The sequence below is a fragment of the Humulus lupulus genome, chromosome 2 (assembly GCF_963169125.1).
Source record: "Humulus lupulus chromosome 2, drHumLupu1.1, whole genome shotgun sequence".
In the NCBI taxonomy this organism is placed as follows: Eukaryota; Viridiplantae; Streptophyta; class Magnoliopsida; order Rosales; family Cannabaceae; genus Humulus; species Humulus lupulus.
The window spans coordinates 185,297,492-185,309,757 of record NC_084794.1 but is presented as its reverse complement, the minus strand read 5'-3'; the positions used below and the strand labels follow the sequence as shown (position 1 = coordinate 185,309,757).

Below are 12,266 nucleotides of genomic sequence, written 5' to 3'. Positions count from 1 at the left end.
ATCTTTTGAAGTTTATTAGATATACATCAAATAACTAACAGAAAATCAGAAAACATTCCAGCCATATTTATTAATCAACCATCAATCATTCTCAATTCAAAATATTCAAACAACACACAAGTTTTCTTCCTTATCTCGCCGCAGCACACAAATTTCTCAGAACCTACTTCACTAATACACACAAGTTCTCAACCTTCCGTTATCACCGCAGCACACAATAATAATAATCTCATAACCTACTTCACTATGGATGAATATCTAAAATATTCAAACTCCTCTAACATTTGCAAAGTATTTTAACAAAAATAAAAGAAAACATACCTCTTGCAAACTGCTGCAAATAAAGTTCCCTCCAATTTGAAATCCAATGAAGCCACTAAAATGAAAGCTACATACCAATTAATAAACTATCAACATCATTCGACCTTTAATTAGGAGTCATCATTAAAAAAAATTACAACTCTTACAACCAAGAAACTATCCAAACCCACTATAGAGTCCTTGGAAACTAGAGCTCACAAAATAAAAAGAACAACAAAAATCTTAAATACAACGACAAGAGGCAGCAAAAGCAGGAGAAAAACTAATAGCGAAGGCCAACAATAATGCAACAGTTTGAAATAAAACCAACAATAAAAAGAAAAGCAGACACAACACACATAGAAAGAACAAAAAACCAAAAGCAGTTTGTATTCCAATTTAAAAGGATGAAAAAAAAATCAGATTTATTATCAATACAAATAAGGGAAATGATAAATCCATGAAAGTTTGTTCTATCTTGAGCATTTTCTCTACAATAATGAATACCTTGAAAGTGAAAAAATAGCCAAATGAACCAAACCTAGCTGAGATGAAAATATGAGATCCCTTTATAGATGCCTCAGTTCCCCAAAAGGTAACAAAAATAAAAACAGGGTCAAGAAAACACACAAGGACCACATTCCCCAAAAGCTATTACAACCAATGAAGAAGAGTGATATTGGTTCATTATCAATGGTTCAGTGGAAATAGATATTAAAAGTGATAGGTTCATATACAGTTGCTTTACCACCATGGACTGTCTTGACTCTTGAGACCAATTTTATTCCCATATAAGCCTTTCAATGAATACTAATAATAGCCAAGTAGAAAAGAAAATGCAGAGAACACCTCTTTGATTAAACAGACCAACAATCAAATTCAACAAGAGTGGGATGGAGTGAGGAAAAGAGAAGCCCTTAGATGGCTTAGCAGTAAAAACTCATATCAAAACAAATGTAGATTGCTTTATTTATTATCACCTATTAGAACAGTTCATGTATATGCATAGCTAAGAAAATACATTATATATTATCTTAATCAATAAAGAAAATCAGTAGAACAAGAAACCTTATGACTACAATTAAAACGTAACTGAACATGTTATATATGCAGCAATTATATACAATCACTATTGTAAACATCAATCATAACTCAGACAACTACAGCTGAAGTCCTCAACCTTAAAAGGAATAATCTCAAGACATTGCATCAACTTATAAAAAAGAAAATGCTAACATTACTTGTACACATATATTCCATAAAAAAATTAAAAAAAAAGGCACATGGGACAAGAATAAACCACCACCCCACAAGAGAACCCTATTGGCATCCTCCAACTAATTACTACGAACCAATTCCTCTGCCACAACTAAGTAAGCATAAATCATACTAAAGCCCCATCAATATTAGTTTTCAAATTCTCTTATAACATAAAATATAGTTTTCAATACATTTAAGGTTATTTACCATATCAATCTATGCAAATAATAAGATTTTTGAACAATTTTAAATCTAACACGCATCTTTAAATAAAACTCACTTGCTAGAATGCTGCTAAGACTCTTCTCAACTGCTTTTCCAAGAATATCATTGTTTGCATAATCCATTTCCACTCTTTTCATCTCCCAAAATCTATTTTAAAAATAATAAGAAAAAAGAAATCATTCCTTTTAAATCGAAGTCAATAATATTAAGTGAACTGATCTAAAAGCATGTTGCTTCATGCATTTTAATTTCTCATTAAGACTTGGCTAAAAGCAATCAATACAAAATATTATATAACCACTATGTCAAAAAGCAATCAGTTGAATATTTATATTAGATGAAATTAACGCATAAATGATCAACTCTTAATATACCTTAATGTAGCAACAAGGAAGGGGTGGCCCTACACGGCCCACTGCTGTGTCATTTGCCTCAGAAAAAGCAGCTCCAGCAAAAGTTTCCGTCAAGCCATATCCTTGGCCAATAGGAGCCCTATTTAAGCATAATCAACCAAAAAGAAAAGTATGCAATAATAAGCAATAGATACACATGAAATGAAAAATAACACGACCCATTGCAAGAATTTCACAGTGCATAGTTAGTCTAGCATGGAACTAAATATGGAAGTATTAGCATCTAAATGAATTTGGACGAGTGATTGCGTGCATATAAGTATGACATATGACTTCACATGTGGACACACTAATCTAGTAGAGTTTGCAATCCAATAATTCAACCTTTTAATCGTATTAAATAACAAGGTTAAACCTCAAATTCAATTATTGTAAATCTCAAGAATATGAAATAATTACCCCATGCAGATATTGATGAAGCGTTGTGAATCCGCAGATAAAGGAGCTCACCACAGAGCATAAATCTAATATCTCCTCCAAGTACAGAGCGTATTTTCTTAAAGATGATTAAATCCCACAGCATTTTTTCCAGTCCCCAAGCCCCAAACCAGCTTCCTTCTACAGCTGCCAGTCGACGTGTATATGCAAAGGTAAAAAGAGTCTTCGCTAGACCCCCAGTATCCTCAACCTGATATTTATGGACATAATTAATTAATAAATAAAAACATATTCCAATGAGTACATGCACCCGAAATCACCACAAAGCTAGGAGGGAAATAATTATACAACCAATAAGCACCTTTTTCAGTACTCCATCTCGAACACGATCCAGTATAGCAGGAACTGCTGCCATGAGAGTTGGCTTTAATTCAGAAGCATCTCCCTTGGTTCCCTTCTTAATTTTGTTTGATATGTCTGTTATAGTCAATGGGGAACCACAACCAATTCTACATCCCGTAGACACCATGACAGACTGGAAAGTCACGAGTGTGTTACAACAAATTTTAGTGTCTAACATGCACAAGTAAAAGAACATATGTGGGTACCTCAGCAGCCAATTCAAAAACGTGAGCCAGGGGCAAGTACGCCAAGTAGACATCTTTGCTATTTAGTTCTGGAATGACTGTTATAACTGCTGCAGCAGTGGCTACAATGTTTCCATGTGTTATCATAACACCCTAGACAGTCACACCAAAAAATGTCATCATGCAATCTTGGACATTACAAATTAGTTGCTCAAGTTTCAATACTTTCAGAAGATGATTGAACAAGTATTCAATTCAGAATATATACTTGTAAAGAAGAACTCCAAATTACATTTTTACTTGAACTAAAATGTACAGTAATTATTCACTTCCAACCAAGTTTCTCAAAAGAAGCCTTCTTCAATGAATAAAGACAAACATATGGAATCATTACATATTGAAATTTTATTTTATCACTATTAATAGGAAAACCAATTTTGACCATTTTATTTAAATCTAACAGTCATAATAAATCACTTTATCGATAAAGCATCAATGTCAAATAAATAACAAATACCATTTTTCATACAAAAAATTGACCCCTGCCAATAGGGAAAACACCCCTACCGAACTAGCTCGCTATATATTTAGATAGATATTTATTCACACACATAGACAAATTAATATTAATATGCATGTTGCACTAAGATACAATGTATTTGTACAATCTAACATTCAAAATACATTTGGATCAGTACTAACTATTGCTCAAGCAAAAGAACAGGAAACATAACAAAAGAAACAAATAGCAGGAAACGAACCTTTGGCAGACCTGTACTGCCACTTGTGTACATAACAACAACAACTTCATTCTTAGAGGGTAGGCTTGGTGGAACGGGACATGCTTTACCAAGTCTCTCAACTTCAGAAAAGGACACAACTGTCCAGCCGCTCATGCTTTCAGAATATCCAGTTTCTTTTGAAGTTCCATCTTCTTCAAAATAAATAACATTCTGAATCGTTTTGAGGCTTGTGCTTATAGCAGCCAGCTTCTTCAGCTGCTTTGAATCGCATATCAAGGTCGAAGTTGAAGTCTGTTCAAATGTCAAATTTCTAAGATGAGAACCATTTCCTTTTTCCTTTAGGGCTGTTAACAATCATGGGGACCATTCAATGTGTCCACATTTGTATATTATTTATGTATTCTAACAAATACATGAGCTTGTAGCGATGAATCCTCCATCCCCTAACTTATGCTAACTTTCCTAAAATATACATACACTGCTATGTCATTCAAACATACCTCATTACGTGCATGGATTAGCGCCTCCTCCCCTAGAGTTGCATAAATAGTAACAATAATAATATTCTGTCGGAAGCATCCCTGAAATCCGAGAAATATTAGTGCTGTCTTGAGTTTTGAGAAGATTAAAGTAAACTAATATAAAGAGCAAATACGGCAAGAAGAATTGAATGTAGAAATGCATCAAGTAGCTAACCTGGAATGATATTAACCAATCTGCCCTGCTTTCAGAAAATAATGCAGCATGAGTATCCACATTGTGGCCTAATTTAATAAGACCGGATGCAAAGTTGCAAGCACGATCAAATGCTTCACCATAAGTTTGCCATTCATATTCTCCGAAGTGAAGCTTCTTAAACTTCCTACCATCACTAGCTGTAACAATGTCCTTGTCGATAAGCTTCCTTGTTCCAAGAAATTGATTGTGTAAATTCTTTTTACAAGATTGCTCAAACATAGCTGCCATGGTTGTGGCTCCTTCCCATGGTACTTCAACCAATTCAGTTACACGACTATTGCGTACGGTATAGGCGGAATCCCCACCAACATCTACAGGAACTCCTCTTTGTTTTCCCTTTTTCTTTCCAATGAAGAAAGAGGAAATAAATACAGGTATAAGTATCCCAACAACAGAAGCACCGACAATGCCATATGCTCCATGGCTTTTCCAAAGTGATGAATAATCACCAGAATTAAAATATTCAATAAAACATCCCTTTGAGTTCCCCATTTCTGAATCCTCGTATAGTGAAAGAGTAGATCCTTTCTGAATATAGCAGTTATGAGTAAATAGTCATATTGTCTGCGACATACAATTCACAATGAAGTATAGCATAAAGTGCGTCTAGGCACACCAATTGTTATCAAGTGTGGTTCGACTATTATTTTGTCAAAAGCTAAAGCCTCTCTTAAGCTTCAAATGAGAAATCTAGAAAGAGTTTCATCGCAAAGTATTAACATAAAGTACCTATTGACAAACAAATGATTACCTAGTACCATTATAGTTGATCAGTAATGTTATCCAAAACTAAAATTTCTTTGCAGCTTTATAATGAAATAGATCGAATTTCACCACAAAGTCTTTTTACATAGCAACGAAAATTTCAACGAAAATGTTTCTCTTGAACATTGAACATAACAATATCTTATAATCTTCATAACAATATCTTATAATCTTCATAGCTGTTTCTCTTGACTTAAAATATTGTAAAATTGCATATCAATCTAGTTTCTATCAAAGATGGTTTTTTTTTATCAAATCAACTACAGCTATGAAAAAGAAAAGGATAGGAGAAAAAGTAAGCAAATCAACTACAACATTCAACCAACAATTTGTATTATCAGGGATGAGAGAAACGAACTTGAGATAGTGGGCGTGAGGCAGAGATAGATCTCTGGAAGGCGTGACTTCGTGAGGCGTGACTTCTTGAGGCAGAGAAAGAACTCGTGAGGCAGAGAAGCTCCACTCTGGAGCGTGACTTCGTGAGGCGAAGAAAGAGCTCCACTCTGGAGCCTGTCTTCGTGAGGCAGAGATGAGTTGAGAAGACTTCGTGAGGCGGAGAGACGAGACGAGAGAGAGACTTCGTGAGGCAGAGAGGGCGGAGAGACGGCGGAGAGACGAGACGAGAGAGAGACTTCTTGAGGTGGAGAGGGCGGAGAGACGAGACGAGAGTGAGAGATGGAGGCTGAGAGAAATCTTTCGGGTAACTTAGATTTAGGGAATTTGGCAGATGAGACTAAAAAAAAAATTTCATTTTGGCGCCTGAGGTTTATTCATATGGCACCAAAATATGTTCCGTGTGATTTTAATCCCCACCAATAATCGCACTTCTAAATATATGCTATTCTTTAATGTAATATATACTAAAAATTGTTGTCGTGAATTGAAATTGTTATTTGGAATTGGATATTTAGAATTTTCAATTGCTTGATTGTATATGTAAAATTAAAATTGTTATAATTATTAGTTTAATGTATATTTGATATTTTGAATGTTGGATTGTTTTGCTTGATTGTATTTGATATTTTGTATATGTGGTTTGGTTTGGTGTTTGTAATGTTGGATTTTAGTTGTAGTGGATTGGACGGGTCACGGGCTTAGTGGATTTTAGGTATGCTTGGTTGTTAATCATTATATTATATATGTCTTTCTGCTCTATAGATTATGGATATTAATCAAGATCAAGTAGATGAAACTCCACCACCACCACCTCCACCTACCAATTATGAAACTCCTACAGATCAAGCACAGGGTATACCTAAAAGAAGGGGTAAAAAGAGAGAGAAACCTCCTTTGGCTGCAAAAGAAACAAAAGGGTCAAATATTTGGGAGCATTTTGAAAAATTGCCCCCAGTTGATCCTAACGACAAAGAAGATATACCCAAATTTATTTGTTGTTATTGTGGGAGTGAGTTCTTCTGTGATAATAGAAAGCATTGGACTAGTCATCTGTGGAATCACTTTAGGAATGTTTGTGAGTTTATTCCATATAAGATTGATGAGAAAAAGCAAAAGATTTTAAGTTTTGAGCCAATGATAGGAGGGAAGGAGGGGGAAACAACTTTAGTTCCCATGGCTTATAACAAAGAGGCATGCAGGCTTGCATTATCAAAGTACATCGTGTTGGATGAGTTACCTTTCATACATGTTGAGGGGGAGGGTTTTTCACAATTTGTTAGAACCATACAACCTTGGTTTGATATCCCTTCCAGGATGACTGTTGCTCAAGATGTGTTGAAATTGTATGCTGAAGAGAAAAATAAATTGAAAATATTTTAAAGCATGAGAGGGTATCCATCACCACTGATACATGGACTTCTATTCAAAATTTGAACTATATGGTCATCACGGCGCATTGGGTTGACTCTGATTTCAACTATCAGAAAAGAATCATAAATTTTTGTCAAGTGGTAGATCACAAGGGGGAGACTATTGGCAAAAAGGTTGAGATTTGTTTAGATAATTGGAGCATTACAAAAAATTTTGCCGTTACGGTGGACAATGCTTCTTCGAATGATGTTGCTATTCGGTTTTTGAAGAGATGGTTTAGAGAAAAGGAAAATGTTCTTAGATGGGAAGTTTTTACATATGAGATGTTGTGCTCATATTGTAAACTTGATTGTCACTGAAGGATTAAAAGAGAAACATGATTCGATTGCTAGCATTAGACATGCTGTCAGATATGTTAGGTCTTCTCCCGTTAGGCTCAAAAGGTTTAAAGAAGTTGTTGTAGAAGAAAAAATTGAATGCAAAGGACTTCTTTCTTTAGATGTCTAAGCAAGGTGGAACTCTACATATCTCATGCTTAATTGTGCATTAAGATTCCAAAAGTCTTTTGAAAGTTTACTGTCAGATGCAAAATTTGTGAAGTATTTTGAGGAGGTTGACAAAGATGGAAAGAAAAAGGAGGGGCTGCCTACTGAAATGGACTGGGAGAATGCAATGGTATTTGTGAAGTTTTTGGAGACTTTCTACGAGATTACATTAAGGTTTAGTGGATCAACCTATGTTACAACAGACAAGTACTTTATTGAAATATGTAATATGCAGCGCACTTTGTATAGAATGGCAGTTGAGGAGGATGACCCGTTGTTAGCAAGTATGGCATAGAGCATGAAGGTAAAATATGAAAAATATTGGGGAAAGATTGAGGAATGTAACGAGGCCCTTATAATTGCCTTGGTTCTTGACCCAAGATACAAGCTCAAGTATCTCAACCATTGCTTCAAAGCTTTTTATGGTCCACTGACATGCGCTCATATGGTTAATGAGGTAGAACAAACATTACGATCACTGTTTGATTTGTATGGTGGGGGCTCTACATTACTTCAGCCATCTATGACCCAATCTCAGTCTCTGTCTCACTATCTGCCTCAGCCTAGTGGATCTTCCTCTTCCTCATTCACTACTACTTCTAGTTTGAATAAGTATGCTCCGTTGCATGATGAGTTTGTACAACAAAGGAAAGAGGAAGATGGTGGTAAGAAAAAGAATGAGGTTGATAGGTACCTAACTGAGGATGCTTAACCTATGATTGAGGGTGTCAACTTCGACATTTTGAAATGGTGGGCGAAAATGCATCCAAGTACAAGATCTTGTCAACCATTGCTCGTGATGTGTTAGCCATACCAGTTACAACTGTTGCTTCTGAGGCTGCCTTTTCGACTGGTGGTAGAATTTTAGATCCCTTTAGGAGCTCACTAAGTCCTAAAATGGTTGAATGTTTAATATGTCTCAAAAGCTGGTGGAGAAGTTTACATCAACCAATCATTGTTCGAGAGTACATGGATGAAAATGAAGTTCTAGAGACATCAGAGATTCTGGAGTTTGGTAAGTTGTTAAACAAACTTTTTATTTATAATTTTATTTGTAATTATTGTTTGAAATTAAATAATATTTATGGAAATGTATAGTATTGTACAGATCACAGGTGATAGTGATACTAAAACTGCTGGAGCTAGTGGTAGTGAAAATGTTTTTGCTTCGCCTTCTGGTTCTATTAATGCTCCATCTACAGCCTCATCAGCTGCACAAGGAACTGATTGAATGAAGACGGGAACCTCTTCTTTAGACTTTGGTTATTTTGTGGACTTTTTAAGTTTTAGTAGTTTAGTAACTTTTTGTTAAGGACTTAGAAATTTGAATTTGGACTATGGCATTGGTAATTTGGTATGGACATTTAAATTTTAATTATGGACTTTTGAATTTTAATTAAGTAAAGCTTATATTATATCATTTTGGCATATCCTGTTTTTTTTTTTTAACTTAAAGCACTTTTGGGAATGTCTTTATCATATAACCATTATTTTATGCTTAAGGATTTAAAACCCCTTTAGTCCATGATTCTACACACACCACCAAAAATTCCAAATTTTGGATTCAATGAAACATAATTGTGGTGCTACTACTTCCTTGAATTTTTTTTTCCAATTTGCAATGAAAGTGGGGTATTTTTATTTATTTTTAAAGTGGGTTTTAGGGGAAGAGAGAATTCGAGAAAAAATGGCATAATAATGTTATTACTACTTGTACTAAGTTTTAAAGTAAGACAATGAAATGCAATTGAATAATAATATTTCTTTGCCAATTGCAAAAGTAGTTGCTCTTATTGATATTCGAATTTTGAGTAAACTTGTTGAACATCATCAAATCTAAAATATGAGTTTTTAGTATGGTTGTCTTTTGAGTAACCTGAATCTGACCCGAACCCGAATAACCCAACCCCCTTTCGGGCGGGTTTGGTTGTACTTTTCCCACACCTGAACCCGACCCACCCGAACCCGACACTTCCCCACCCGACCCAATCCGAACCCAAAGAAATCCAAGAGCAATTCGGGCGGGTTCGGTATTAATTTCTTCCACCTGAAACCCGATTAACCTGAACCCGACCAACTTGCACCCGAAAAACCCGCCCGATGTGCACCCTTAGGCGATATATCGACCCTATAGCTGTGATATATTGGCATACGTTGATATATCAAACACGTATTTGCTATTTTTCAGCATATTTTGAATTGATTAAACAACTTTGACTAAGTCTAAATGTGATCCTAACAGTTTTTGGAAGGTTCTAGAGCTTCTAGATATTTCTTTTATTTAAACTATTCATAAAAAATACTTAAATCCTTAATAAACATAATTATGACAAGTGTCATGCTGTTACTAATTATATCTAAACCTTAGGTTATAATTAATAATAATTCTAGAACCAGCAATATTAATCAAGCAGTATGTTATAATTAATATTTCTAAACTTTAAGTTAAACTTATAAAATCCATAACTCTTGCTATGAGTTTCCAACTAAGTCCCGGCTTGAACCAAAATCCATGGAATCTAACATACTACTAACTTCTACTACTATCTAGCTAAGTAAAAATCTTGGGACACTACAGCTAGCTATATGGCTAGTTACTCAAAGCTAAGGGCAAAGGCCCCAGGTGACTCTATGGGCACATAGCTAGGGCATAGGGTCTGGGTTCGACTTTATGGTTAACTATTCAGGGCAGCGGGCCCCAGAATGATCCAATAATTATTTTTTTGTAATTGTATGCATGCGTGAGTAGGTTATTACTTATGGGCATGCTAGATATGTATTTAGAACCTGTATTTACTGTTCATGCCCATGTGTATGTTTTCTTGTTGAGCCTTGGCTCATAGGTGCTATGTGGTGTAGTAAAGGAAAGCTAGACAAGCTATGAGTTGGAGAGCTTCGGTGGCAGCGTGTACATATGCAGCTGATCATCCACCACGGTCGAGGGTATCTCAGAGGAACTAGGGTCGTATCCCTCATTTTGCCGCGTAGGTCGGCTGGTTGTAACTTTTGATGTATATACACCCTTGTAAATAGTTGTTTATAATATTTTCGGATCTCATGTATGTATGAAACTTTTAAATGAAAAGTCAACAGTTCCTTTGACCAAAAATTTTAACTCTAACCCTTGACGTTAACTCTTGTTACATGTTTATAACCAAATGACTTGTTCAGCAAGTTTGACACTATTTATAGTACACAGTGTAACAGTCCTGGATTAGGAGGACGTTACAGGTATGTCAGGCTTAATTAGGAATTTATAGGACTACTTGAGGATTAGCGGGAAATGTGGAAAATGATGGAATTGCCCTTGGTGGCATTAAAGGGCTAGAATTGATCTAAGGGGTTTTTTTGTCATTTTAAAACTAAGGATAGACTTGGTTAAGCCTAACCTCAGCATAACACTTAGGAAAGAAACAGAACACTCTCACTTTCTCTCTCTATACTCGGTTCACTTTCTCTCCCTTGAGTGCTTGGAAACTCTGTAGAATTCTTGGAGAATCGACTGAGGAATTGAGGCTGGTAACTTGGGGAAATAAAGCTAGGATGAGGTCTGAGGCAGCTAAGGGCCGAATTATTGGATTGAGGTAAAGGATTTACTCTGATTATTGGTAGTTTTCTATTGTAATTTTGGAGGTTTTCTTGAGGTATAAGCCTTGGACTGATTTTAGGGTTTTGATGAAAGTATGGGGAAGTTTTTGGGGTAATAGTGATGAATATGTTGTACTAATATGAGTTCTAGACTAAATTATGGGTTTACGTTTTGATTTGGGTAGATTTTAGTGTAATTGACTCGAGGAAATGCAGGGGAAGTTATGGGTTCACAGGCTCGAGTGGCGGCTCTGTTCTCTAGACGCGATAGCCCGCATGAACCCAGAAGGCTTTGGGGGTCTCTGAACATCCAGGCACCGCGACATAGGTTTAGGCGCGCCGCAGCCTATGTCCCCTAGGAAAGAGCCTTTGGGCTCTCTGACTTGTAGCGCGTTGCGGCCCTAGGGAGCTGGGTCATGGCTCAAATTAGGGAAATTGGCCAAAACATGGTTTTAAGCTCGGGAAATCAAATCATAGGGCTTGAGAAGAATTCTACTACCCAGTTCAGTAGAATTTGAGGTCTCGAAGGCTAGTATATTATTCTGAAGCTTATAATTGATTTAGGTTATGATAGTTATTCAATATTACGTTGTGACTATGTTCTACCGCTAAGGCTCAAGATTAGGGATCGTGCTCAGGACCGCCTTACACTGTCAACTCGGGACTCAAGGTAAGAAAATTGTATGTGCCCGTAGAGCTATATTGTCCTTATTTTTATGTGTATTGTTTGTTACTATTATGACATACATGTGTTTGTGACAGAATGGCAAAGGCCTGGAACGAAAAAGGCCGGTAACGGCAAAGGCTGGTAACGACGAAGTTCGGGAAGGGGAAAGGCTGCAAACGGCAAAGGCCAGAAATGATATAGGCCAGGATCGACATTAACCATGTTGAATGTAGGCCGCCAAGGTGAGTCCCTATAAAGGTGTTGTACACACTCACTCGGTTAAGACCGTG

The 12,266-nt window shown here is 36.1% G+C and overlaps 1 pseudogene; it reads right to left on the bottom strand.

Moving 5' to 3' along the window:
* Positions 1-1,887: 1,887 nt before the first annotated feature.
* LOC133815001 (long chain acyl-CoA synthetase 8-like) lies at positions 1,888-5,221 on the bottom strand (annotated as a pseudogene).
* Positions 5,222-12,266: the final 7,045 nt, after the last annotated feature.